Source organism: Oncorhynchus mykiss, chromosome 26, assembly GCF_057628025.1.
Source record: "Oncorhynchus mykiss isolate SJ-2025 chromosome 26, ASM5762802v1, whole genome shotgun sequence".
NCBI lineage: Eukaryota > Metazoa > Chordata > Actinopteri > Salmoniformes > Salmonidae > Oncorhynchus > Oncorhynchus mykiss.
Window position 1 is genome coordinate 45,547,083 of NC_143047.1, and position 27,626 is coordinate 45,574,708.

Consider the following 27,626-nt stretch of genomic DNA (forward strand, 5'->3'; position numbering starts at 1 on the left):
CTCCCTCCCAGTCTCTCAGCCCTCCCTCCCTGTCTCTTAGCCCTCCCTCCCTGTCTCTTAGCCCTCCCTCCCTGTCTCTTAACCCTCCCTCCCTGTCTCTCAGCCCTTCCTCCCAGTCTCTTAACCCTCCCTCCCTCCATCTCTTAACCCACCCTCCCTCCATCTCTTAACCCACCCTCCCTCCATCTCTTAACCCACCCTCCCTCCATCTCTTAACCCACCCTCCCTCCATCTCTTAACCCTCCCTCCCTCCATCTCTTAACCCTCCCTCCCTCCATCTCTTAACCCTCCCTCCCTCCATCTCTTAACCCTCCCTCCCTCCATCTCTTAACCCTCCCTCCCTCCATCTCTTAACCCTCCCTCCCTCCATCTCTTAACCCTCCCTCCCTCCATCTCTTAACCCACCCTCCCTCCATCTCTTAACCCACCCTCCCTGTCTCTCAGCCCTTCCTCCCTGTCTCTCAGCCCTTCCTCCCTGTCTCTCAGCCCTTCCTCCCAGTCTCTTAACCCTTCCTCCCTGTCTCTCAGCCCTCCCTCCATCTCTTAACCCTCCCTCCCTGTCTCTCAGCCCTCCCTCCATCTCTTAACCCGCCATCCCTATCTCTCAGCCTTCCCTCCATCTCTTAACCCTCCCTCCATCTCTCGCCTCCCAGTAGAGTAACCTGTAAACATAATGGTTGGGGGGAAACTGTCGGCAGATGTTTCTTTGTAAGATGTAATAAAACAGATTAACACAGAGGAACACTGAATCAAATAAATGGCCTTTGCCCAGCAGTAGATACAGAATCATCAGACCACAAAGTAAAAAAAAAAAAAAAAAAGCATCTATTTGTCGCCATCTCAGAGGAAAACGGATGAAAAGTAAACTGCATTTTCAAAGTGGAAAGGTCACAGGAAGCATTCATATAAGATCCACTGGCTTGTATGTGTTATATCTTAAAACAGAAGCAGAGAGAGAGAGAGATGTGTATGTTACCGTCAGCCAGACATCTCTGAGTAGAATGGCTTTGGTCATAAAGCTCAGCATTCTACTGGCTGTTCAGATCAGAACCATCTGTCCAGACCAGGATATCAGAACCATCCATCCAGACCAGGATATCAGAACCATCTGTCCAGACCAGGATATCAGAACCATCTGTCCAGACCAGAATATCAGAACCATCCATCCAGACCAGGATATCAGAACCATCCATCCAGACCAGGATATCAGAACCATCTGTCCAGACCAGAATATCAGAACCATCCATCCAGACCAGGATATCAGAACCATCGGTCCAGACCAGGATATCAGAACCTACTCCCTGGTCAGAGAACTACTCCCTGGTCAGAGACCTACTCCCTGGTCAGAGACCTCCTACCTGGTCAGAGACCTACTCCCTGGTCAGAGAACTACTCCCTGGTCAGAGAACTACTCCCTGGTCAGAGACCTACTCCCTGGTCAGAGACCTACTCCCTGGTCAGAGACCTACTCCCTGGTCAGAGACCTACTCCCTGGTCAGAGACCTACTCCCTGGTCAGAGAACTACTCCCTGGTCAGAGACCTACTCCCTGGTCAGAGACCTACTCCCTGGTCAGAGACCTACTCCCTGGTCAGCGAACTTCTACCTGGTCAGAGACCTACTCCTGTGCCGGTGGAAGTACAGTAAAATATTGTCCCGGGACTTATAATCACATCTTGTCAGCCTACAGCCCATATATGGCATGGAACATCGTATTCTGTTCTTCTCAAATACATCACATTCTGTTCTTCTCAAATACATCACATTCTGTTCTTCTCAAATACATCACATTCTGTTCTTCTCAAATACATCACATTCTGTTCTTCTCAAATACATCATATTCTGTTCTTCTCAAATACATCACATTCTGTTCTTCTCAAATACATCACATTCTGTTCTTCTCAAATACATCACATTCTGTTCTTCTCAAATACATCACATTCTGTTCTTCTCAAATACATCACATTCTGTTCTTCTCAAATACATCACATTCTGTTCTTCTCAAATACATCACATTCTGTTCTTCTCAAATACATCACATTCTGTTCTTCTCAAATACATCACATTCTGTTCTTCTCAAATACATCACATTCTGTTCTTCTCAAATACATCACATTCTGTTCTTCTCAAATACATCATATTCTGTTCTTCTCAAATACATCACATTCTGTTCTTCTCAAATACATCACATTCTGTTCTTCTCAAATACATCACATTCTGTTCTTCTCAAATACATCACATTCTGTTCTTCTCAAATACATCACATTCTGTTCTTCTCAAATACATCACATTCTGTTCTTCTCAAATACATCACATTCTGTTCTTCTCAAATACATCATATTCTGTTCTTCTCAAATACATCACGTTCTGTTCTTCTCAAATACATCACGTTCTGTTCTTCTCAAATACATCATGTTCTGTTCTTCTCAAATACATCACGTTCTGTTCTTCTCAAATACATCACATTCTGTTCTTCTCAAATACATCACATTCTGTTCTTCTCAAATACATCACATTCTGTTCTTCTCAAATACATCACGTTCTGTTCTTCTCAAATACATCACATTCTGTTCTTCTCAAATACATCACATTCTGTTCTTCTCAAATACATCACGTTCTGTTCTTCTCAAATACATCATATTCTGTTCTTCTCAAATACATTTTATTCACATCATCATGTTTCTTTTTGACCTGACTAAAATAAATAATGCATTTATTGTGATGGTGTTTATAACACCTCCTGACTGCCACAGCTCCTAACTCTACACTGGCCTTTCCTGGGACTGAACACCTCCCTCTAAGGACCCTGGGACTGAACACCTCCCTCTAAGGACCCTGGGACCGAACACCTCCCTCTAAGTTCCCTGGGACCGAACACCTCCCTCTAAGGACCTTGGGACTGAACACCTCCCTCTAAGGACCCTGGGACCGAACACCTCCCTCTAAGGACCCTGGGACCGAACACCTCCCTCTAAGGACCCTGGGGCCGAACACCTCCCTCTAAGGACCCTGGGACTGAACACCTCCCTCTAAGGACTGATCCAGTGTCTCAGAAACATCCGCCTTCCTGGGCTTTTCACACACCACAGTTTCGAGGGTTTAGCCAGAATGGTGAACAACAAACCAAACAACCCATCCAGTCAGCGGCAGTCCTGTGGGTGAAAACAGCTCGTTGATGAGAGAGGTGGAAGGAGAATGGCAGGAATGGTGCAAGATGACAGATGAGCCACAAACATATACAAACAATGGCGTAGTACACACAGTAGTACACACAGTAGTACACACAGTGATGTGCAGAATGACGTCTCGGGGAAAGCACAACTCGTCGATCCTCGTCAGGGATTGGCTATTGCAGCAGACGACCACACCGGGTTCCTATCAGCTACATTTTTTAACATCTATGGGTTTAAAACAGCAACTCATATTTCCTCTGCAGGTGACCCAATGAGGGTGCTTCCCAAATGGCTCACTATGTAGTGCACTGCTTCTGGTCAAAAGTAGTGCACTATGTAGGGAATAGGGTTCTAGTCTATAGTAGTACACTATATAGGGCATAGGGCTCTGGTCTATAGTAGTGTAATATATAGGGAATAGGGCTCTGGTCTATAGTAGTACCACTATATAGGGAATAGGGCTCTGGTCTATAGTAGTGCACTATATAGGGAATAGGGCTCTGGTCTATAGTAGTACCACTATATAGGGAATAGGGCTCTGGTCTATAGTAGTGCACTATATAGGGAATAGGGCTCTGGTCTATAGTAGTACCACTATATAGGGAATAGGGCTCTGGTCTATAGTAGTACCACTATATAGGGAATAGGGCTCTGGTCTATAGTAGTACCACTATATAGGGAATAGGTAACCCAGAGGCTACGCTACAGGACTGCTACTGCACACAGGGCTATCGCAGCTAACCCAGAGGCTACGGCTGAAGATACGAACAGGTACAAAAAGTCCCTCTACGTCCTCCGCAGAGCCATCAAACAAGCAAAAGGACCGTATAGGAACAAGGATGGAATCCTATTATAACAGGCTCTGATGCCCGACCCATGTAGCAGGGGCTAGAGTCCATTACGGAATTCAAAGGAAGACCCAGCCGTCATCTACCAAAAGGCCAGACTAATTTTATGCACACTTTGACAAAAAACACAGAACCGTGCATGAGGCCCCCCCCCCCCCCTCCCCGGCCGAGCAAGGGGACTAGGTGATCTCACTCTCCGAGGCCCACGTGTCGTAAGGCTTTAATCAGGTCAACACTCACAAGGCCGCGAGGCCGGACGGTATCCCATGGCGCATTTTCAGAGCACGCGAAGAAAACAGCTGGCAGGCATATTCATGGTCATTTTTTTTTCAACCTGTCCTTGTCCCAGTCTGTTAATCCCCACGTCCTCAAGCTGACCACCCTCGTTCCTGTTCCCAAGAGCTCTTTAAGGGCTTCCTGCCACAACGACTACAGCCCTGTAGCACTCACAATCTGTAATCAGGAAGTGCTTTGAAAGGCTGGCTATGGCACACATCAACTCCATCATCCCAGACCCACTCCGATTTGCATACCTTCCCCATCAGATCCATTGACTACACAATCTCAGTTGCAACTCCACACTGCCCTCACCCACCCAGATGAGAGGAAAATACCTATGTGAGAATGCTGTTCATTAACTACAGAGCGTTCAACACCATAGTCCCCTCCAAGCTTGAGACCCTGGGGCTGGACACCTCCCTCCCTCTGCAACTGGATGCTAGACTTCCTGCTAGGCTGGCCCCGGGTGGGGAGGGTAGGCATCGCTGACAGGGGGTATGTGCTTAGTCCCCTCCAAGCTTGAGACCCTGGGGCTGGACACCTCCCTCTGCAACTGGATGCTAGACTTCCTGCTAGGCTGGCCCCGGGTGGGGAGGGTAGGCATCGCTGACAGGGGGTATGTGCTTAGTCCCCTCCAAGCTTGAGACCCTGGGGCTGGACACCTCCCTCCCTCTGCAACTGGATGCTAGACTTCCTGCTAGGCTGGCCCCGGGTGGGGAGGGTAGGCATCGCTGACAGGGGGTATGTGCTTAGTCCCCTCCAAGCTTGAGACCCTGGGGCTGGACACCTCCCTCTGCAACTGGATGCTAGACTTCCTGCTAGGCTGGCCCCGGGTGGGGAGGGTAGGCATCGCTGACAGGGGGTATGTGCTTAGTCCCCTCCAAGCTTGAGACCCTGGGGCTGGACACCTCCCTCTGCAACTGGATGCTAGACTTCCTGCTAGGCTGGCCCCGGGTGGGGAGGGTAGGCATCGCTGACAGGGGTATGTGCTTAGTCCCCTCCTGTACTCCCTGTGTACCCACGACGACTCCAACAACATCATCAAGTTTGCTGACGACATGACGGTGGTAGGCCTGATCACCAGCGACGATGAGACAGTCTACAGAATTCAAGGCACACTTAACCGGCATGGCTACCACAGCATTCTGCAGCGATTATGCCATCCCTTCTGGTTTGGGCTTGGTGGGACTATCATTTGTTTTAGTGGGACTATCATTTGCCCATACACACCTCCAGGCTGTGTAAGGGCTATTTGACCAAGAAGGAGAGTGATGGAGTGCTGCATCAGATGGCCTGGCCTCCTCAATCCCCCGACCTCAACCCAATTGAGATGGTTTGGGATGAGTTGGAAAAGCAGCCAACAAGTTCTCAGCATATGTGGGAACTCCTTCCAGACTGTTGGAAAAGCATTCCAGGTGAAGCTGGTTGAGAGAATGCTGAGAGTGTGCAAAGTTGTCATCAAGGCAAAGGGTGGCTACTTTGAAGAATCTCAAATATTTTTTGGTTACTACATGATTCCATATGTGTTATTTCATAGTTTTGATGTCTTCACTATTATCTTATAATGTAGAAAATAAAGAAAAACCCTTGAGTAGGTGTTCTAAAACTTTTTACTGGTATTGTATATCGTATATTATATCTATTGTCTATATTGTTTACATTGTCTATATCTATATAGTATATTTGACCTATTATCTATATTGTATCTATTATATATATTGTGTATTTTACCTATTGTCTATATCAATATTGTATCTGTGGGATCTATTTTATATATATTTCTACCTTCCCTTCATTAGCCTTTCTCAACATCAATTTCCCCCACAAACTATTTGATTTATTTAATCATTATTTAACTTGGCAAGTCAGTTGAGAACAAATTATTATTTACAATGACGGCCCACCAAAAGGTAAAAGGCCTCCTGCGGGACCGGGGCTGGGATAAAAACCACACATCAGGACAAGAGAGACACAACAGAGACCCAAGACAACAACATAGCAAGGCAGCAACACATGACAACACAGCATGGTAGCATTATTGGGCACAGACCACAGCACAAAGGCAGACAACAATACATCACACAAAGCAGCCACAACTGTCAGTAAGTGTCCATGATTGAGTCTTTGAATGAAGAGATGAGGATAAAACTGTCCAGTTTGAGTGTTTTGTTGCAGCTCTTTCCTGTCGCTAGCTGCAGCGAACTGAAAAAACGAGCTATAATACTGGATATGTTAATCATAGCAAGGTTGTCAATATATTTTTATGTAAAGTAAGCTCTATATATTGCATATACCTGTCCTATTACTTCTGTATTATAACTATATATTCAGATTAAAAACTAAAATGGACGATATGGATTCATGAAATATGGCATTAATTCAACCTGTCAATCAATAATTATTTGAAGGCGTTGTGTAGTCCACGGATTACGGTACATTTCTTTGCGCCGCGCAATCCGGTTGTCATACCTTTACGGTAAATGTGTTGGGTTCTGTTTGGACGGGAGTCAGCGTGGCGCTCTGCGAGAGACATACTGCCTTGGATCTGTAAACTATTGGAAGGGAAGTTCCTTGTCTACAAGGTAAGGCGCTCGAAAAACAACTACGTTTACTACTTTTTAAAAAATAGAATAGGTGTTCGTGGTGTTATTGTGGGTATGTTATTTTATGAAACGTTACAAGGTTTCATTTATAGACACGAAGTGCAGTGAACAGACGATTTATGTAAACAATGTTGTGTTTTTACACACATGACTTAACTTTCACACAGACTGGGCTAAATGATTGCATTTACGCATTGAACAACTCGTAAATATATATCAAATCCTCCTAAATATTACAGAGAGAACCTATCAACAAAGATGTTTTCATTGATTTGTATGGATAATTCTTACTATGGAGAAGCGTCTACTCTTTACTACACCAGACTACGCAGCCTGAATTGTTCTCATTCCCACGTGTTTTACAACAGCCAGGAGGCGGATAAGTTTGTGGAAAGGTTAAATTAATTTAGTAGAATATAACATAATAGATCTGGTAAAATAAAATACAAAGAAATTGGCCAAAGACATTTGTTTTGTACCATCATCTTTGAAATGCAGGAGAAAGGCCATAATGTATTATTCCAGCCCAGGCGCAATTTAGACTTTGGCCACTGGGTGGCGGCAGTGTATGTGCAACGTTTTAGACTGATCCAATGAACCATTACATATATGTTAAAAATGTCTGCTGTTCAGGTATGACAAGAGGATTTCGCGCGCAGAAGTATGTACCGTAATCCGTGGATTCCTTTTAGTCAGGTAGGGAGTTTTACCTCCTTTTAGTGAGGTAGTGAGTTTGGCCTCTCCTTTTAATCAGGTAGTGAGTTTTACCTCTCCTTTTAGTCGGGTAGGGAGTTTTACCTCTCCTTTTAGTCGGGTAGGGAGTTTTAACTCTCCTTTTAGTCGGGTAGGGAGTTTTACCTCCTTTAAGTCGGGTAGGGAGTTTTACCTCTCCTTTTAGTCGGGTAGGGAGTTTTACCTCTCCTTTTAGTCGGGTAGGGAGTTTTACCTCTCCTTTTAGTCGGGTAGGGAGTTTTAACTCTCCTTTTAGTCGGGTAGGGAGTTTTACCTCTCCTTTAAGTCGGGTAGGGAGTTTTACCTCTCCTTTAAGTCGGGTAGGGAGTTTTACCTCTCCTTTTAGTCGGGTAGGGAGTTTTAACTCTCCTTTTAGTCGGGTAGGGAGTTTTACCTCTCCTTTAAGTCGGGTAGGGAGTTTTACCTCTCCTTTTAGTCGGGTAGGGAGTTTTACCTCTCCTTTTAGTCGGGTAGGGAGTTTTACCTCTCCTTTTAGTCGGGTAGGGAGTTTTACCTCTCCTTTTAGTCGGGTAGGGAGTTTTACCTCTCCTTTTAGTCGGGTAGTGAGTTTTACCTCTCCTTTTAGTCGGGTAGGGAGTTTTACCTCTCCTTTTAGTCGGGTAGTGAGTTTTACCTCTCCTTTTAGTCAGGTAGTGAGGGCTCTGGTCTAAAGTAGTACCACTATATAGGGAATAGGGCTCTGGTCTATAGTAGTAACACTATATAGGGAATAGGGCTCTGGTCTATAGTTGTGTACTATATAGGGAATATTGTTCCATTTGGGACACATCCAAACAGTTGCACCTTCTGAGATTGTCACAGTGTAGGCTACTGTTGGAGTCCTTTCATTGGTTACATCTCAAATCAATGTCCCTTTGTGAGACTGACTGTGACTGGGAGTGAAGTCATACTACATTATCCCCCCACTGTTCAGGGCTTTATCTCTCCCTCTCTCTGTTCAGGGCTTTATCCTTCTCTCTCTCTCTCTGCTGTTCGCCCTCTCTATTCAGGGCTTTATAGCTCTCTCTCTGTTGTTCACCCTCTCTGTTCAGGGCTTTTATCTCTCTCTCTCAGTTGTTCACCCTCTCTGTTCAGGGCTTTATCTCTCTCTCTCTCTGTTGTTCACCCTCTCTGTTCAGGGCTTTATAGCTCTCTCTCTCTCTGTTGTTCACCCTCTCTGTTCAGGGCTTTATAGCTCTCTCTCACTGTTGTTCACCCTCTCTGTTCAGGGCTTTATAGCTCTCTCTCTCTCTGTTGTTCACCCTCTCTGTTCAGGGCTTTATAGATCTCTCTCTCTCTGATGTTCACCCTCTTTGTTCAGGGCTTTATAGCTCTCTCTCTCTCTGATGTTCACCCTCTCTGTTCAGGGCTTTATCTCTCTCTCTACTGTTCACCCTCTCTGTTCAGGGCTTTATCTCTCTCTCTGCTGTTCACCCTCTCTGTTCAGGGCTTTATAGCTCTCTCTCTGCTGTTCACCCTCTCTGTTCAGGGCTTTATAGCTCTCGCTCTCTCTGTTCAGGGCTTTATCTCTCTCTCTCTCTCTCTCTCTGTTCAGGGCTTTATCTCTCTCTGCTGTTCACCCTCTGTTCAGGGCTTTATAGCTCTCTCTCTCTGTTGTTCACCCTCTCTGTTCAGGGCTTTATCTCTATCTCTCTCTGTTCAGGGCTTTATCTCTCTCTCTCTGCTGTTCACCCTCTGTTCAGGGCTCTGGTCTATAGTAGTACCACTATACAGGGAATAGGGCTCTGGTCTATAGTAGTACCACTATATAGGGAATAGGGCTCTGGTCTATAGTAGTACCACTATATAGGGAATAGGGCTCTGGTCTATAGTAGTACCACTATATAGGGATTAGGGCTCTGGTCTATAGTAGTACCACTATATAGGGAATAGGGCTCTGGTCTATAGTAGTACCACTATATAGGGAATAGGGCTCTGGTCTATAGTAGTACACCTATATAGGGAATAGGACCCTGGTCTATAGTTGTACCACTATATAGGGATTAGGGCCCTGGTCTATAGTAGTACCACTATATAGGGAATAGGGCTCTGGTCTATAGTAGTACCACTATATAGGGAATAGGGCTCTGGTCTATATTAGTGTGCTATGAAGGGAATAGGGCTCTGGTCTATAGTAGTACACTATATAGGGAATAGGGCTCTGGTCTATAGTAGTACCACTATATAGGGAATAGGGCTCTGGTCTATAGTAGTGTGCTATATAGGGAATAGGGCTCTGGTCTATAGTAGTACCACTATATAGGGAATAGGGCTCTGGTCTATATTAGTGTGCTATGAATAGGGAATAGGGCTCTGGTCTATAGTAGCACCACTATATAGGGAATAGGGCTCTGGTCTATATTAGTGTGCTATGAATAGGGAATAGGGCTCTGGTCTATAGTAGTACCACTATACAGGGAATTGGGCTCTGGTCTATAGTAGTACCACTATATAGGGAATAGGGTTCTGGTCTATAGTAGTACCACTGTATAGGGAATAGGGCTCTGGTCTATAGTAGTACCACTATATAGGGAATAGGGTTCTGGTCTATAGTAGTACCACTATATAGGGAATAGGGCTCTGGTCTATAGTAGTACCACTATATAGGGAATAGGGTTCTGGTCTATAGTAGTACCACTATATAGGGAATAGGGCCCTGGTCTATAGTAGTACCACTATATAGGGCTCTGGTCTATAGTAGTACCACTATATAGGGAATAGGGTTCTGGTCTATAGTAGTACCACTATATAGGGAATAGGGCTCTGGTCTATGGTAGTACCACTATATAGGGAATAGGGTTCTGGTCTATAGTAGTACCACTATATAGGGAATAGGGTTCTGGTCTATAGTAGTACCACTATATAGGGAATAGGGTTCTGGTCTATAGTAGTACCACTATATAGGGAATAGGGTTCTGGTCTATAGTAGTAGCACTATATAGGGAATAGGGCTCTGGTCTATAGTAGTACCACTATATAGGGAATAGGGCTCTGGTCTTGTCATGTACTGTCATGTTGTGTCTTGTCTCTGTCCTTTCCCTTCACCCTGTCTCCCTCTGCTGGTCGTTGTTAGGTTACCTTTTCTCCCCCTCTTTCCCCCAGCTGTGCCTTGTCTCCTCCTAACCACCTCGTCACCCCTTTTCCCACCTGTTCCCTTTTTCCCTCTGATTAGGTCCCTATATCTCTCTCTGTTTCTGCTCCTGTCCTTGTCGGATTCTTGTTTGTTGTGTTTCATGCCTGAACCAGACTGTCGTCAGGTTTGCTGTAACCTTGTCTTGTCCTGTCGGAATCTGCCGGTCCGTCTGAGCCTACTTATGTTTGGTAATTAAAGAAGCTCTGTTTAAGTTAATTCGCTTTTGGGTCCTCATTCACGCACCGTAACAGAAGAATCCGACCAAGAATGGACCCAGCGACTTCGGATCCTCTCCACTCAGCCGTCGGGATCCAGGGAGCGATGCTAGGCAGACACGATCAGGAATTGTCTGCTGCTCGACATGCCGTTGAGACCCTGGCCACCCAAGTCTCCAACCTCACAGAACAGGTTCACCATCTCCGCCTCGATCCACCGGCCACTTCCAGGGCTTTCGAATCTCCGGAGCCCAGAATCAATAACCCGCCGTGTTACTCTGGGGAGCCCACTGAATGCCGCTCGTTCCTCACCCAGTGTGATATTGTGTTTTCTCTCCAGCCCTACACTTTCTCCAGGAGCACTGCTCGTGTCGCCTACGTCATATCTCTCCTTATTGGACGGGCTCGTGAGTGGGGCACGGCAATCTGGGAGGCAAGGGCTGAGTGTACTAACCAGTATCAGGACTTTAAGGAGGAGATGATACGGGTTTTTGATCGATCTGTTTTTGGGGAGGAGGCTTCCAGGGCCCTGTCTTCCCTATGTCAAGGTAATCGATCCATAACAGACTACTCTATTGAGTTTCGCACTCTTGCTGCCTCCAGTGGCTGGAACGAGCCGGCTTTGCTCGCTCGTTTTCTGGAGGGTCTCCGCGCAGAGGTAAAGGATGAGATTCTCTCCCGGGAGGTTCCTTCCAGCGTGGATTCCTTGATTGAACTCGCTATTCGCATTGAGCGACGGATTGATCTTCGTCACCGAGCTCGTGGAAAGGAGCTCGCGTTCTCCGTTGCCCCCCTCTCCGCATCACTACCATCTTCCTCTGCCGGCTCGGGTGCTGAGCCCATGCAGCTGGGAGGTATCCGCATCTCGACTAAGGAGAGGGAACGGAGAATCACCAACCGCCTCTGTCTCTATTGCGGTTCCGCTGGTCATTTTGTCACTTCATGTCCAGTAAAAGGCCAGAGCTCATCAGTAAGCGGAGGGCTACTGGTGAGCGCTACTACTCCTGTCTCTCCTTCAAGATCCTGCACTACCTTGTCGGTCCATCTACGCTGGACCGGTTCGTCAGCTTCCTGCAGTGCCTTAATAGACTCTGGGGCGGAGGGCTGTTTTATGGACGAGACCTGGGCTCGGGAACATGACATTCCTCTCAGACAGTTAAAGGAGCCCACGGCCTTGTTCGCCCTGGATGGTAGTCCTCTCCCCAGGATTCAGCGTGAGACGCTACCTTTAACCCTCACTGTTTCTGGTAATCATAGTGAAACCATTTCTTTTTTAATTTTTCGTTCACCTTTTACACCTGTTGTTTTGGGCCATCCCTGGCTAGTTTGTCATAATCCTTCCATTAATTGGTCTAGTAATTCTATCCTCTCCTGGAACGTCTCTTGTCATGTGAAATGTTTAATGTCTGCTATCCCTCCTGTTTCCTCTGTCTCTTCTTCACAGGAGGAGCCTGGTGATTTGACAGGGGTGCCGGAGGAATATCACGATCTGCGCACGGTGTTCAGTCGGTCCAGGGCCACCTCTCTTCCTCCACACCGGTCGTATGATTGTAGTATTGATCTCCTTCCGGGAACCACCCCCCCCCCGGGGTAGACTATACTCTCTGTCGGCTCCCGAACGTAAGGCTCTCGAAGATTATTTGTCTGTAGCTCTTGACGCCGGTACCATAGTCCCCTCCTCCTCTCCCGCCGGAGCGGGGTTTTTTTTTGTCAAGAAGAAGGACGGGTCTCTGCGCCCCTGCATAGATTATCGAGGGCTGAATGACATAACAGTGAAGAATCGTTATCCGCTTCCTCTTATGTCTTCAGCCTTCGAGATCCTGCAGGGAGCCAGGTTTTTCACTAAGTTGGACCTTCGTAACGCTTACCATCTCGTGCGCATCAGGGAGGGGGACGAGTGGAAGACGGCGTTTAACACTCCGTTAGGGCACTTTGAATACCGGGTTCTTCCTTTCGGCCTCGCTAACGCTCCAGCTGTCTTTCAGGCATTAGTCAATGATGTCCTGAGAGACATGCTGAACATCTTTGTTTTCGTTTACCTTGACGATATCCTGATTTTTTTCACCGTCACTCCAGATTCATGTTCAGCACGTTCGACGTGTCCTCCAGCGCCTTTTAGAGAATTGTCTTTTTGTGAAGGCTGAGAAGTGCACTTTTCATGCCTCCTCCGTCACATTTCTCGGTTCTGTTATTTCCGCTGAAGGCATTAAGATGGATCCCGCTAAGGTCCAAGCTGTCATTGATTGGCCCGTCCCTAAGTCACGCGTCGAGCTGCAGCGCTTTCTCGGCTTCGCGAACTTCTATCGTCGTTTCATCCGTAATTTCGGTCAGGTGGCAGCTCCTCTCACAGCCCTTACTTCTGTCAAGACGTGCTTTAAGTGGTCCGTTTCCGCCCAGGGAGCTTTTGATCTCCTCAAGAATCGTTTTACATCCGCTCCTATCCTTGTTACACCTGACGTCTCTAGACAGTTCGTTGTCGAGGTTGACGCGTCAGAGGTGGGCGTGGGAGCCATTCTTTCTCAGCGCTCCCTCTCTGACGACAAGGTCCACCCATGCGCGTATTTTTCTCATCGCCTGTCGCCGTCGGAACGTAACTATGATGTGGGTAACCGCGAACTGCTCGCCATCCGGTTAGCCCTAGGCGAATGGCGACAGTGGTTGGAGGGGGCGACCGTTCCTTTTGTCGTTTGGACTGACCATAGGAACCTTGAGTACATCCGTTCTGCCAAACGACTTAATGCGCGTCAGGCGCGTTGGGCGCTGTTTTTCGCTCGTTTCGAGTTCGTGATTTCTTATCGTCCGGGCTCTAAGAACACCAAGCCTGATGCTTTGTCTCGTCTCTTCAGTTCTTCAGTAGCCTCCACTGACCCCGAGGGGATTCTCCCTGAGGGGCGTGTTGTCGGGTTGACTGTCTGGGGAATTGAGAGGCAGGTAAAGCAAGCGCTCACTCACACTCCGTCGCCGCGCGCTTGTCCTAGGAACCTTCTTTTCGTTCCCGTTCCTACTCGTCTGGCCGTTCTTCAGTGGGCTCACTCTGCCAAGTTAGCCGGCCACCCTGGCGTTCGGGGTACGCTTGCTTCCATTCGCCAGCGTTTTTGGTGGCCCACCCGGGAGCATGACACGCGTCGTTTCGTGGCTGCTTGTTCGGTCTGCGCGCAGACTAAGTCCGGTAACTCTCCTCCTGCCGGCCGTCTCAGGCCGCTTCCTATTCCCTCTCGACCGTGGTCTCACATCGCCTTAGATTTTGTCACCGGACTGCCTTCGTCAGCGGGGAAGACTGTTATTCTTACGGTTGTCGATAGGTTCTCTAAGGCGGCTCATTTCATTCCCCTTGCTAAGCTTCCTTCTGCTAAAGAGACGGCACAAATCATCATCGAGAATGTTTTCAGAATTCATGGCCTTCCGTCAGACGTCGTTTCGGACAGAGGTCCGCAATTCACGTCTCAATTTTGGAGGGAGTTTTGCCGTTTGATTGGGGCTTCCGTCAGTCTCTCTTCCGGCTTTCACCCCCAGTCTAACGGTCAAGCAGAACGGGCCAATCAGACTATTGGTCGCATCTTACGCAGTCTTTCTTTTCGCAACCCTGCGTCTTGGTCAGAACAGCTCCCCTGGGCAGAATACGCCCACAACTCGCTTCCTTCGTCTGCGACCGGGCTATCTCCTTTTCAGAGTAGCCTCGGGTACCAGCCTCCGCTGTTCTCATCTCAGTTCGCCGAGTCCAGCGTCCCCTCCGCTCAGGCTTTTGTCCAACGTTGCGAGCGCACCTGGAAGAGGGTCAGGTCTGCACTTTGCCGTTATAGGACGCAGACTGTGAGGGCTGCTAATAAGCGTAGAACTAAGAGTCCTAGATATTGTCGCGGTCAGAGAGTTTGGCTCTCCACTCAGAACCTTCCCCTTAAGACGGCTTCTCGCAAGTTGACCCCGCGGTTCATTGGTCCGTTCCGTATTTCTCGGGTCATTAATCCTGTCGCAGTTCGACTTCTCCTTCCGCGATACCTTCGTCGCGTCCACCCGGTCTTCCATGTCTCCTGCATCAAGCCCGTCCTTCGCGCCCCCGCTCGTCTTCCCCCCCCCCCCCCCATCCTTGTCGAGGGCGCACCCATCTACAGGGTCCGTAGAATTTTGGACATGCGTCCTCGGGGCCGTGGTCACCAGTACCTCGTAGATTGGGAGGGGTACGGTCCTGAGGAGAGGAGTTGGGTTCCCTCTCGGGACGTGCTGGACCGTGCGCTGATCGAGGATTTCCTCCGTTGCCGCCAGGTTTCCTCCTCGAGTGCGCCAGGAGGCGCTCGGTGAGTGGGGGGGTACTGTCATGTACTGTCATGTTGTGTCTTGTCTCTGTCCTTTCCCTTCACCCTGTCTCCCTCTGCTGGTCGTTGTTGGGTTACCTTTTCTCCCCCTCTTTCCCCCAGCTGTGCCTTGTCTCCTCCTAACCACCTCGTCACCCCTTTTCCCACCTGTTCCCTTTTTCCCTCTGATTAGGTCCCTATATCTCTCTCTGTTTCTGCTCCTGTCCTTGTCGGATTCTTGTTTGTTGTGTTTCATGCCTGAAACAGACTGTCGTCAGGTTTGCTGTAACCTTGTCTTGTCCTGTCGGAATCTGCCGGTCCGTCTGAGCCTACTTATGTTTGGTAATTAAAGAAGCTCTGTTTAAGTTAATTCGCTTTTGGGTCCTCATTCACGCACCGTAACAGGTCTATAGTAGTACCACTATATAGGGAATAGGGCTCTGGTCTATAGTAGTACCACTATATAGGGAATAGGGCTCTGGTCTATACTAGTACCACTATATAGGGAATAGGGTTCTGGTCTATAGTAGTGTACTATATAGGGAATAGGGCTCTGGTCTATAGTAGTACCACTATATAGGGAATAGGGCTCTGGTCTATAGTAGTACCACTATATAGGGAATAGGGCTCTGGTCTATAGTAGTACCACTATATAGGGAATAGGGCTCTGGTCTATAGTAGTGCATTATATAGGGAATAGGGCCCTGGTCTATAGTAGTACCACTATATAGGGAATAGGGCTCTGGTCTATAGTAGTGCATTATATAGGGAATAGGGCCCTGGTCTATAGTAGTACCACTATATAGGGCTCTGGTCTATAGTAGTACCACTATATAGGGAATAGGGCTCTGGTCTATAGTAGTACACTATATAGGGAATAGGGCTCTGGTCTATAGTAGTACCACTATATAGGGAATAGGGCTCTGGTCTATAGTAGTACCACTATATAGGGAATAGGGCTCTGGTCTATAGTAGTACCACTATATAGGGAATAGGGCTCTGGTCTATAGTAGTACACTATATAGGGAATAGGGCTCTGGTCTATAGTAGTACACTATATAGGGAATAGGGCTCTGGTCTATAGTAGTACCACTATATAGGGAATAGGGCTCTGGTCTATAGTAGTACACTATATAGGGAATAGGGTTCTGGTCTATAGTAGTACCACTATATAGGGAATAGGGCTCTGGTCTATAGTAGTACCACTATATAGGGAATAGGGTTCTGGTCTATAGTAGTACCACTATATAGGGAATAGGGCCCTGGTCCATAGTAGTGTACTATATAGGGAATAGGGCTCTGGTCTATAGTAGTACCACTATATAGAGAATAGGGCCCTGGTCTAAAGTAGTACCACTATACAGGGAATTGGGCTCTGGTCTATAGTAGTACCACTATATAGGGAATAGGGTTCTGGTCTATAGTAGTACCACTATATAGGGAATAGGGCTCTGGTCTATAGTAGTGTACTATGAAGGGAATAGGGCTCTGGTCTATAGTAGTACCACTATATAGGGAATAGGGCTCTGGTCTATAGTAGTACCACTATATAGGGAATAGGGCACTGGTCTATAGTAGTACCACTATATAGGGAATAGGGCTCTGGTCTATTATAGTACCGCTATATAGGGAATAGGGTTCTGGTCTATAGTAGTACCACTATATAGGGAATAGGGCTCTGGTCTATAGTAGTGTACTATGAAGGGAACAGGGCTCTGGTCTATAGTAGTACCACTATATAGGGAATAGGGCTCTGGTCTATAGTAGTACCACTATATAGGGAATAGGGCACTGGTCTATAGTAGTACCACTATATAGGGAATAGGGCTCTGGTCTATAGTAGTACCACTATATAGGGAATAGGGCTCTGGTCTATAGTAGTACCACTATATAGGGAATAGGGCTCTGGTCTATAGTAGTACCACTATATAGGGAATAGGGCCCTGGTCTATAGTAGTGCCACTATATAGGGAATAGGGCTCTGGTCTATAGTAGTACCACTATATAGGGAATATGGCTCTGGTCTATAGTAGTGTACTATATAGGGAATAGGGCTCTGGTCTATAGTAGTACCACTATATAGGGAATAGGGCTCTGGTCTATAGTAGTGTACTATATAGGGAATAGGGCTCTGGTCTATAGTAGTACCACTATAAAGGGAATATGTCTCTGGTCTATAGTAGTGTACAATATAGGGAATAGGGCTCTGGTCTATAGTAGTACCACTATATAGGGAGTATGGCTCTGGTCTATAGTAGTGTACTATATAGGGAATAGGGCTCTGGTCTATAGTAGTACCGCTATATAGGGAATAGGGCTCTGGTCTATAGTAGTACCGCTATATAGGGAATAGGGCTCTGGTCTATAGTAGTACCACTATATAGGGAATAGGGCTCTGGTCTATAGTAGTACCACTATATAGGGAATATGGCTCTGGTCTATAGTAGTGTACTATATAGGGAATAGGGCTCTGGTCTATAGTAGTACCACTATATAGGGAATAGGGCTCTGGTCTATAGTAGTACCACTATATAGGGAATAGGGCTCTGGTCTATAGTAGTACCACTATATAGGGAATAGGGCTCTGGTCTATAGTAGTGCCACTATATAGGGAATAGGGCTCTGGTCTATAGTAGTACCACTATATAGGGAATAGGGCTCTGGTCTATAGTAGTACCACTATATAGGGAATAGGGATCTGGTCTATAGTAGTACCACTATATAGGGAATAGGGCTCTGGTCAATAGTAGTACCACTATATAGGGAATAGGGCTCTGGTCTATAGTAGTACCACTATATAGGGAATAGGGCTCTGGTCTATAGTAGTGCCACTATATAGGGAATAGGGCTCTGGTCTATAGTAGTACCACTATATAGGGAATAGGGCTCTGGTCTATAGTAGTACCACTATATAGGGAATAGGGCTCTGGTCTATAGTAGTACCACTATATAGGGAATAGGGCTCTGGTCTATAGTAGTACCACTATATAGGGAATAGGGCTCTGGTCTATAGTAGTACCACTATATAGGGAATAGGGCTCTGGTCTATAGTAGTACCACTATAGAGGGAATAGGGCTCTGGTCTATAGTAGTACCACTATATAGGGAATAGGACTCTTGTCTATAGTAGTACCACTATATACGGAATAGGGCTCTGGTCTATAGTAGTACCACTATATAGGGAATAGGGCTCTATAGTAGTACTTCTATATAGGGAATAGGGCTCTGGTCTATAGTAGTGTTCTATATAGGGAATAGGACTCTGGTCTATAGTATTACCACTATATAGGGAATAGGGCTCTGGTCTATAGTAGTGTACTATATAGGGAATAGGGCTCTGGTCTATAGTAGTGCCACTATATAGGGAATAGGGCACTGGTCTAAATTAGTACCACTATATAGGGAATAGGGCACTGGTCTATAGTAGTACCACTATATAGGGAATAGGGCTCTGGTCTATAGTAGTGCCACTATATAGGGAATAGGGCTCTGGTCTATAGTAGTACCACTATATAGGGATTAGGGCTCTGGTCTATAGTAGTACCACTATATAGGGAATAGGGCTCTGGTCTATAGTAGTACCACTATATAAGGAATAGGGCTCTGGTCTATAGTAGTACACCTATATAGGGAATAGGACCCTGGTCTATAGTTGTACCACTATATAGGGATTAGGGCCCTGGTCTATAGTAGTACCACTATATAGGGAATAGGGCTCTGGTCTATAGTAGTACCACTATATAGGGAATAGGGCTCTGGTCTATATTAGTGTGCTATGAAGGGAATAGGGCTCTGGTCTATAGTAGTACACTATATAGGGAATAGGGCTCTGGTCTATAGTAGTACCACTATATAGGGAATAGGGCTCTGGTCTATAGTAGTGTGCTATATAGGGAATAGGGCTCTGGTCTATAGTAGTACCACTATATAGGGAATAGGGCTCTGGTCTATATTAGTGTGCTATGAATAGGGAATAGGGCTCTGGTCTATAGTAGCACCACTATATAGGGAATAGGGCTCTGGTCTATATTAGTGTGCTATGAATAGGGAATAGGGCTCTGGTCTATAGTAGTACCACTATACAGGGAATTGGGCTCTGGTCTATAGTAGTACCACTATATAGGGAATAGGGTTCTGGTCTATAGTAGTACCACTGTATAGGGAATAGGGCTCTGGTCTATAGTAGTACCACTATATAGGGAATAGGGTTCTGGTCTATAGTAGTACCACTATATAGGGAATAGGGCTCTGGTCTATAGTAGTACCACTATATAGGGAATAGGGTTCTGGTCTATAGTAGTACCACTATATAGGGAATAGGGCCCTGGTCTATAGTAGTACCACTATATAGGGCTCTGGTCTATAGTAGTACCACTATATAGGGAATAGGGTTCTGGTCTATAGTAGTACCACTATATAGGGAATAGGGCTCTGGTCTATAGTAGTACCACTATATAGGGAATAGGGTTCTGGTCTATAGTAGTACCACTATATAGGGAATAGGGTTCTGGTCTATAGTAGTACCACTATATAGGGAATAGGGTTCTGGTCTATAGTAGTACCACTATATAGGGAATAGGGTTCTGGTCTATAGTAGTAGCACTATATAGGGAATAGGGCTCTGGTCTATAGTAGTACCACTATATAGGGAATAGGGCTCTGGTCTATAGTAGTACCACTATATAGGGAATAGGGTTCTGGTCTATAGTAGTACCACTATATAGGGATTAGGGCTCTGGTCTATAGTAGTACCACTATATAGGGAATAGGGCTCTGGTCTATACTAGTACCACTATATAGGGAATAGGGTTCTGGTCTATAGTAGTGTACTATATAGGGAATAGGGCTCTGGTCTATAGTAGTACCACTATATAGGGAATAGGGCTCTGGTCTATAGTAGTACCACTATATAGGGAATAGGGCTCTGGTCTATAGTAGTACCACTATATAGGGAATAGGGCTCTGGTCTATAGTAGTGCATTATATAGGGAATAGGGCCCTGGTCTATAGTAGTACCACTATATAGGGAATAGGGCTCTGGTCTATAGTAGTGCATTATATAGGGAATAGGGCCCTGGTCTATAGTAGTACCACTATATAGGGCTCTGGTCTATAGTAGTACCACTATATAGGGAATAGGGCTCTGGTCTATAGTAGTACCACTATATAGGGAATAGGGCTCTGGTCTATAGTAGTACACTATATAGGGAATAGGGCTCTGGTCTATAGTAGTACCACTATATAGGGAATAGGGCTCTGGTCTATAGTAGTACCACTATATAGGGAATAGGGCTCTGGTCTATAGTAGTACACTATATAGGGAATAGGGCTCTGGTCTATAGTAGTACACTATATAGGGAATAGGGCTCTGGTCTATAGTAGTACCACTATATAGGGAATAGGGCTCTGGTCTATAGTAGTACACTATATAGGGAATAGGGTTCTGGTCTATAGTATTACCACTATATAGGGAATAGGGCTCTGGTCTATAGTAGTACCACTATATAGGGAATAGGGTTCTGGTCTATAGTAGTACCACTATATAGGGAATAGGGCCCTGGTCCATAGTAGTGTACTATATAGGGAATAGGGCTCTGGTCTATAGTAGTACCACTATATAGAGAATAGGGCCCTGGTCTAAAGTAGTACCACTATACAGGGAATTGGGCTCTGGTCTATAATAGTACCACTATATAGGGAATAGGGTTCTGGTCTATAGTAGTACCACTATATAGGGAATAGGGCTCTGGTCTATAGTAGTGTACTATGAAGGGAATAGGGCTCTGGTCTATAGTAGTACCACTATATAGGGAATAGGGCTCTGGTCTATAGTAGTACCACTATATAGGGAATAGGGCACTGGTCTATAGTAGTGCCACTATATAGGGAATAGGGCTCTGGTCTATTATAGTACCGCTATATAGGGAATAGGGTTCTGGTCTATAGTAGTACCACTATATAGGGAATAGGGCTCTGGTCTATAGTAGTGTACTATGAAGGGAACAGGGCTCTGGTCTATAGTAGTACCACTATATAGGGAATAGGGCTCTGGTCTATAGTAGTACCACTATATAGGGAATAGGGCACTGGTCTATAGTAGTACCACTATATAGGGAATAGGGCTCTGGTCTATAGTAGTACCACTATATAGGGAATAGGGCTCTGGTCTATAGTAGTACCACTATATAGGGAATAGGGCTCTGGTCTATAGTAGTACCACTATATAGGGAATAGGGCCCTGGTCTATAGTATTGCCACTATATAGGGAATAGGGCTCTGGTCTATAGTAGTACCACTATATAGGGAATATGGCTCTGGTCTATAGTAGTGTACTATATAGGGAATAGGGCTCTGGTCTATAGTAGTACCACTATATAGGGAATAGGGCTCTGGTCTATAGTAGTGTACTATATAGGGAATAGGGCTCTGGTCTATAGTAGTACCACTATATAGGGAATATGGCTCTGGTCTATAGTAGTGTACTATATAGGGAATAGGGCTCTGGTCTATAGTAGTACCACTATATAGGGAGTATGGCTCTGGTCTATAGTAGTGTACTATATAGGGAATAGGGCTCTGGTCTATAGTAGTACCGCTATATAGGGAATAGGGCTCTGGTCTATAGTAGTGTACTATATAGGGAATAGGGCTCTGGTCTATAGTAGTACCACTATATAGGGAATAGGGCTCTGGTCTATAGTAGTACCACTATATAGGGAATAGGGCTCTGGTCTATAGTAGTACCACTATATAGGGAATAGGGCTCTGGTCTATAGTAGTGCCACTATATAGGGAATAGGGCTCTGGTCTATAGTAGTACCACTATATAGGGAATAGGGCTCTGGTCTATAGTAGTACCACTATATAGGGAATAGGGATCTGGTCTATAGTAGTACCACTATATAGGGAATAGGGCTCTGGTCAATAGTAGTACCACTATATAGGGAATAGGGCTCTGGTCTATAGTAGTACCACTATATAGGGAATAGGGCTCTGGTCTATAGTAGTGCCACTATATAGGGAATAGAGCTCTGGTCTATAGTAGTACCACTATATAGGGAATAGGGCTCTGGTCTATAGTAGTACCACTATATAGGGAATAGGGCTCTGGTCTATAGTAGTACCACTATATAGGGAATAGGGCTCTGGTCTATAGTAGTGTACTATATAGGGAATAGGGCTCTGGTCTATAGTAGTACCACTATATAGGGAATAGGGCTCTGGTCTATAGTAGTACCACTATATAGGGAATAGGGCTCTGGTCTATAGTAGTACCACTATATAGGGAATAGGACTCTTGTCTATAGTAGTACCACTATATACGGAATAGGGCTCTGGTCTATAGTAGTACCACTATATAGGGAATAGGGCTCTATAGTAGTACTTCTATATAGGGCATAGGGCTCTGGTCTATAGTAGTGTTCTATATAGGGAATAGGACTCTGGTCTATAGTATTACCACTATATAGGGAATAGGGCTCTGGTCTATAGTAGTGTACTATATAGGGAATAGGGCTCTGGTCTATAGTAGTGCCACTATATAGGGAATAGGGCACTGGTCTAAATTAGTACCACTATATAGGGAATAGGGCACTGGTCTATAGTAGTACCACTATATAGGGAATAGGGCTCTGGTCTATAGTAGTGCCACTATATAGGGAATAGGGCTCTGGTCTATAGTAGTGCCACTATATAGGGAATAGGGCTCTGGTCTATAGTAGTACCACTATATAGGGAATAGGGCTCTGGTCTATAGTAGTACCACTATATAGGGAATAGGGCTCTGGTCTATAGTAGTACCACTATATAGGGAATAGGGCTCTGGTCTATAGTAGTACCACTATATAGGGAATAGGGCTCTGGTCTATAGTAGTACCACTATATAGGGAATAGGGCTCTGGTCTATAGTAGTGCCACTATATAGGGAATAGGGCCCTGGTCTATAGTAGTGCCACTATATAGGGAATAGGGTTCTGGTCTATAGTAGTACCACTATATAGGGAATAGGGCCCTGGTCTATAGTAGTACCACTATATAGGGAATAGGGTTCTGGCCTATAGTAGTACCACTATATAGGGAATAGGACTCTGGTCTATAGTAGTACCACTATATAGGGAATAGGACTCTGGTCTATAGTAGTACCACTATATAGGGAATAGGACTCTGGTCTATAGTAGTACCACTATATAGGGAATAGGGCTCTGGCCTATAGTAGTACCACTATATAGGGAATAGGACTCTGGTCTATAGTAGTACCACTATATAGGGAATAGGGCTCTGGTCTATAGTAGTACCACTATATAGGGAATAGGGCTCTGGTCTATAGTAGTACCACTATATAGGGAATAGGGCTCTGGTCTATAGTAGTACCACTATATAGGGAATAGGACTCTGGTCTATAGTAGTACCACTATATAGGGAATAGGACTCTGGTCTATAGTAGTACCACTATATAGGGAATAGGGCTCTGGTCTATAGTAGTACCACTATATAGGGAATAGGGCTCTGGTCTATAGTAGTACCACTATATAGGGAATAGGGCTCTGGTCTATAGTAGTACCACTATATAGGGAATAGGACTCTTGTCTATAGTAGTACCACTATATAGGGAATAGGGCCCTGGTCTATAGTAGTACCACTATATAGGGAATAGGGCTCTGGTCTATAGTAGTACCACTATATAGGGAATAGGGCTCTGGTCTATAGTAGTACCACTATATAGGGAATAGGGCTCTGGTCTATAGTAGTGTACTATATAGGGAATAGGGCTCTGGTCTATAGTATTACCACTATATAGGGAATAGGGCTCTGGTCTATAGTAGTACCACTATATAGGGAATAGGGCCCTGGTCTATAGTAGTACCACTATATAGGGAATAGGGCTCTGGTCTATAGTAGTACCACTATATAGGGAATAGGGCTCTGGTCTATAGTAGCGCCACTATATAGGGAATAGGGCTCTGGTCTATAGTAGCGCCACTATATAGGGAATAGGGCTCTGGTCTATAGTAATACCACTATATAGGGAATAGGGCTCTGGTCTATAGTAGTACCACTATATAGGGAATAGGGTTGTGGTCTATAGTAGTACCACTATATAGGGAATAGGGCTCTGGTCTATAGTAGTACCACTATATAGGGAATAGGGCTCTGGTCTATAGTAGTGTACTATGAAGGGAATAGTGTGCCGTTTTCAATGCAGACCTCTGCTCTGCTGATCTCTCCACCTCTCACAGACAAGGTGCTTTTTCATGGCTGCAAAAGGGCCTAAAATAAGGCCCTAATTACGCTAGCGAGCGGCACCGGGCTTGAAAGGGGCCCATCACGGATTCAAGCAACAGTAAAGTTGCGACCCGGAACCCTCTTTTTTGGTAAACAGCTGAGGGGATGGTCCTGGAGAAAGGTAAGGACAGAACTATGGATGAAAGGACTGACCAGCCATGATATCACGATGATACGGTTCACCATGTTAGGAGGCTGTACAGTGTGTGTTTAGTTTAGATTATAATGGGTTCTGGTAGTGAAATACAGTTGAACTAAGATTATAATGGTTTCCGGTAGTGAAATACAGTTGAACTAAGATTATAATGGGTTCTGGTGGAATACAGTTGAACTAAGATTATAATGGGTTCTGGTGATGAAATACAGTTGAACTAAGATTATAATGGGTTCTGGTGATGAAATACAGTTGAACTAAGATTATAATGGGTTCTGGTGGTAGAATACAGTTGAACTAAGATTATAATGGGTTCTGGTAGAATACAGTTGAACTAAGATTATAATGGGTTCTGGTGGTGGAATACAGTTGAACTAAGATTATAATGGGTTATGGTGGTAGAATACAGTTGAACTAAGATTATAATGGGTTCTGGTAGTAGAATACAGTTGAACTGAGATTATAATGGGTTCTGATGGTAGAATACAGTTGAACTAAGATTATAATGGGTTCTGGTGGTAGAATACAGTTGAACTAAGATTATAATGGGTTCTGGTGGTAGAATACAGTTGAACTGAGATTATAATGGGTTCTGGTGGAATACAGTTGAACTGAGATTATAATGGGTTCTAGTGGAATACAGTTGAACTAAGATTATAATGGGTTCTGACTGTAGAATACAGTTGAACTAAGATTATAATGGGTTCTGGTGGAATACAGTTGAACTAAGATTATAATGGGTTCTGACTGTAGAATACAGTTGAACTAAGATTATAATGGGTTCTGGTGGAATACAGTTGAACTAAGATTATAATGGGTTCTGACTGTAGAATACAGTTGAACTAAGATTATAATGGGTTCTAGTGGAATACAGTTGAACTAAGATTATAATGGGTTCTGACTGCAGAATACAGTTGAACTAAGATTATAATGGGTTCTGACTGTAGAATACAGTTGAACTAAGATTATAATGGGTTCTGACTGTAGAATACAGTTGAACTAAGATTATAATGGGTTCTGGTGGAATACAGTTGAACTAAGATTATAATGGGTTCTGACTGTAGAATACAGTTGAACTAAGATTATAATGGGTTCTGACTGTAGAATACAGTTGAACTAAGATTATAATGGGTTCTGACTGTAGAATACAGTTGAACTAAGATTATAATGGGTTCTGGTGGAATACAGTTGAACTAAGATTATAATGGGTTCTGACTGTAGAATACAGTTGAACTAAGATTATAATGGGTTCTAGTGGAATACAGTTGAACTAAGATTATAATGGGTTCTGACTGCAGAATACAGTTGAACTAAGATTATAATGGGTTCTGACTGTAGAATACAGTTGAACTAAGATTATAATGGGTTCTGACTGTAGAATACAGTTGAACTAAGATTATAATGGGTTCTGGTGGAATACAGTTGAACTAAGATTATAATGGGTTCTGGTGGTGGAATACAGTTGAACTGAGATTATAATGGGTTCTGGTGGAGAAATACAGTTGAACTAAGATTATAATGGGTTCTGGTGGTGGAATACAGTTGAACTGAGATTATAATGGGTTCTAGTGGAGAAATACAGTTGAACTAAGATTATAATGGGTTCTGGTGGTGAAATACAGTTGAACTGAGATTATAATGGGTTCTGGTGGTGGAATACAGTTAAACTAAGATTATAATGGGTTCTGATGGTGGAATACAGTTGAACTAAGATTATAATGGGTTCTGGTGGTAGAATACAGTTAAACTAAGATTATAATGGGTTCTGGTAGAATACAGTTGAACTAAGATTATAATGGGTTCTGATGGTGGAATACAGTTGAACTAAGATTATAATGGGTTCTGGTGGTAGAATACAGTTAAACTAAGATTATAATGGGTTCTGATGGTGGAATACAGTTGAACTAAGATTATAATGGGTTCTGGTGGTGGAATACAGTTGAACTAAGAACTAAGCTAGACATCATTCATTTAAAAGTTGTATTTTTAATGATCCTGACTCGGGTTGTATTTAATCTCAATAGCAGCAGTATTCTGGTGCCAACTGAGCCAGTTCTATTCATCTGGTTCTGACACAGCTAGTAATGTGTTTGGCTTTGTGCTTCTCACAATGCCACTCATTATGTGTCTGATAGAGCCAACTAGCCACGTGTTTGGCTGGCTGAAGTTGCCAAGTCATTCAGGACAGGGAGAAAGGGAGAGACAACACTGTATATATATAGACGTAATATGACGTCTGTAATGTCTTTTATTGTTTTGAAACTTCTGTATGTTTAATGTTTACTGTTAATTTGTATTGTTTATTTCACTTTTGTATATTATCTACCTCACTTGCTTTGGCAATGTTAACATATGTTTCCCATGTGAATAAAACCCCTTGAATTGAATTGAGAGAGAGAGAGAGATGGGGGGGAGAGGAGAAAGACAGAGGGAGGAAGGTGGAAGGACAGAGAGACAGGAGACGAGGGAGAAGGAAAGAGAGAGAGGAGAGCGCTTCTCACTGATTGATTCACACGTCCTGTCTGCCTACTCATCTCGTCCTGAGTGCTTCTCTCTGAGCTCTCTGAGGAACCATGTCATCGAAGCTTGAATAGATTAATGTGTTAGAACTACAGTAACACCGTCAAAACATCAAAGAACAGGAAGTAAATACGTTAAAACTGGCAGGACATATATAACCTTCTGTTGTTGATTAGCTTTGATCAGGAAACAAAGCCTGATGCCTCTGTCTCTCTCTATGTCTCTGTCTCTGTCTCTCTACCTCGTCTCCTGTCTCTGTCTCTCTCCCTCTGTCTCTCTGTCTCTGTCTCTCTACCTCGTCTCTGTCTCTTCTCTCTCTCTCTCTCTCTCTCTCTCTGTCTCTGTCTCTCCCTGTTTCTGTCTCTCTCTCTCTCTCCCTGTTTCTGTCTCTGTCTGTCC

General features: G+C 44.8%; 1 protein-coding gene across 2 annotated transcripts in view; it reads left to right on the forward strand.

The window, feature by feature from the left end:
- The first annotated feature begins 6,774 nt into the window (after positions 1–6,774).
- The window catches only part of LOC110526872 (tumor protein p53-inducible protein 11), a 109,945-nt gene continuing 89,093 nt past the window's right edge, over positions 6,775–27,626 (forward strand). For both annotated transcript variants that reach the window (XM_090223262.1, XM_090223263.1), the window contains exon 1: positions 6,775–6,881. The gene's annotated coding sequence lies outside the window, so the exon portion shown is untranslated. The remainder of the gene's footprint in view (positions 6,882–27,626) is intronic.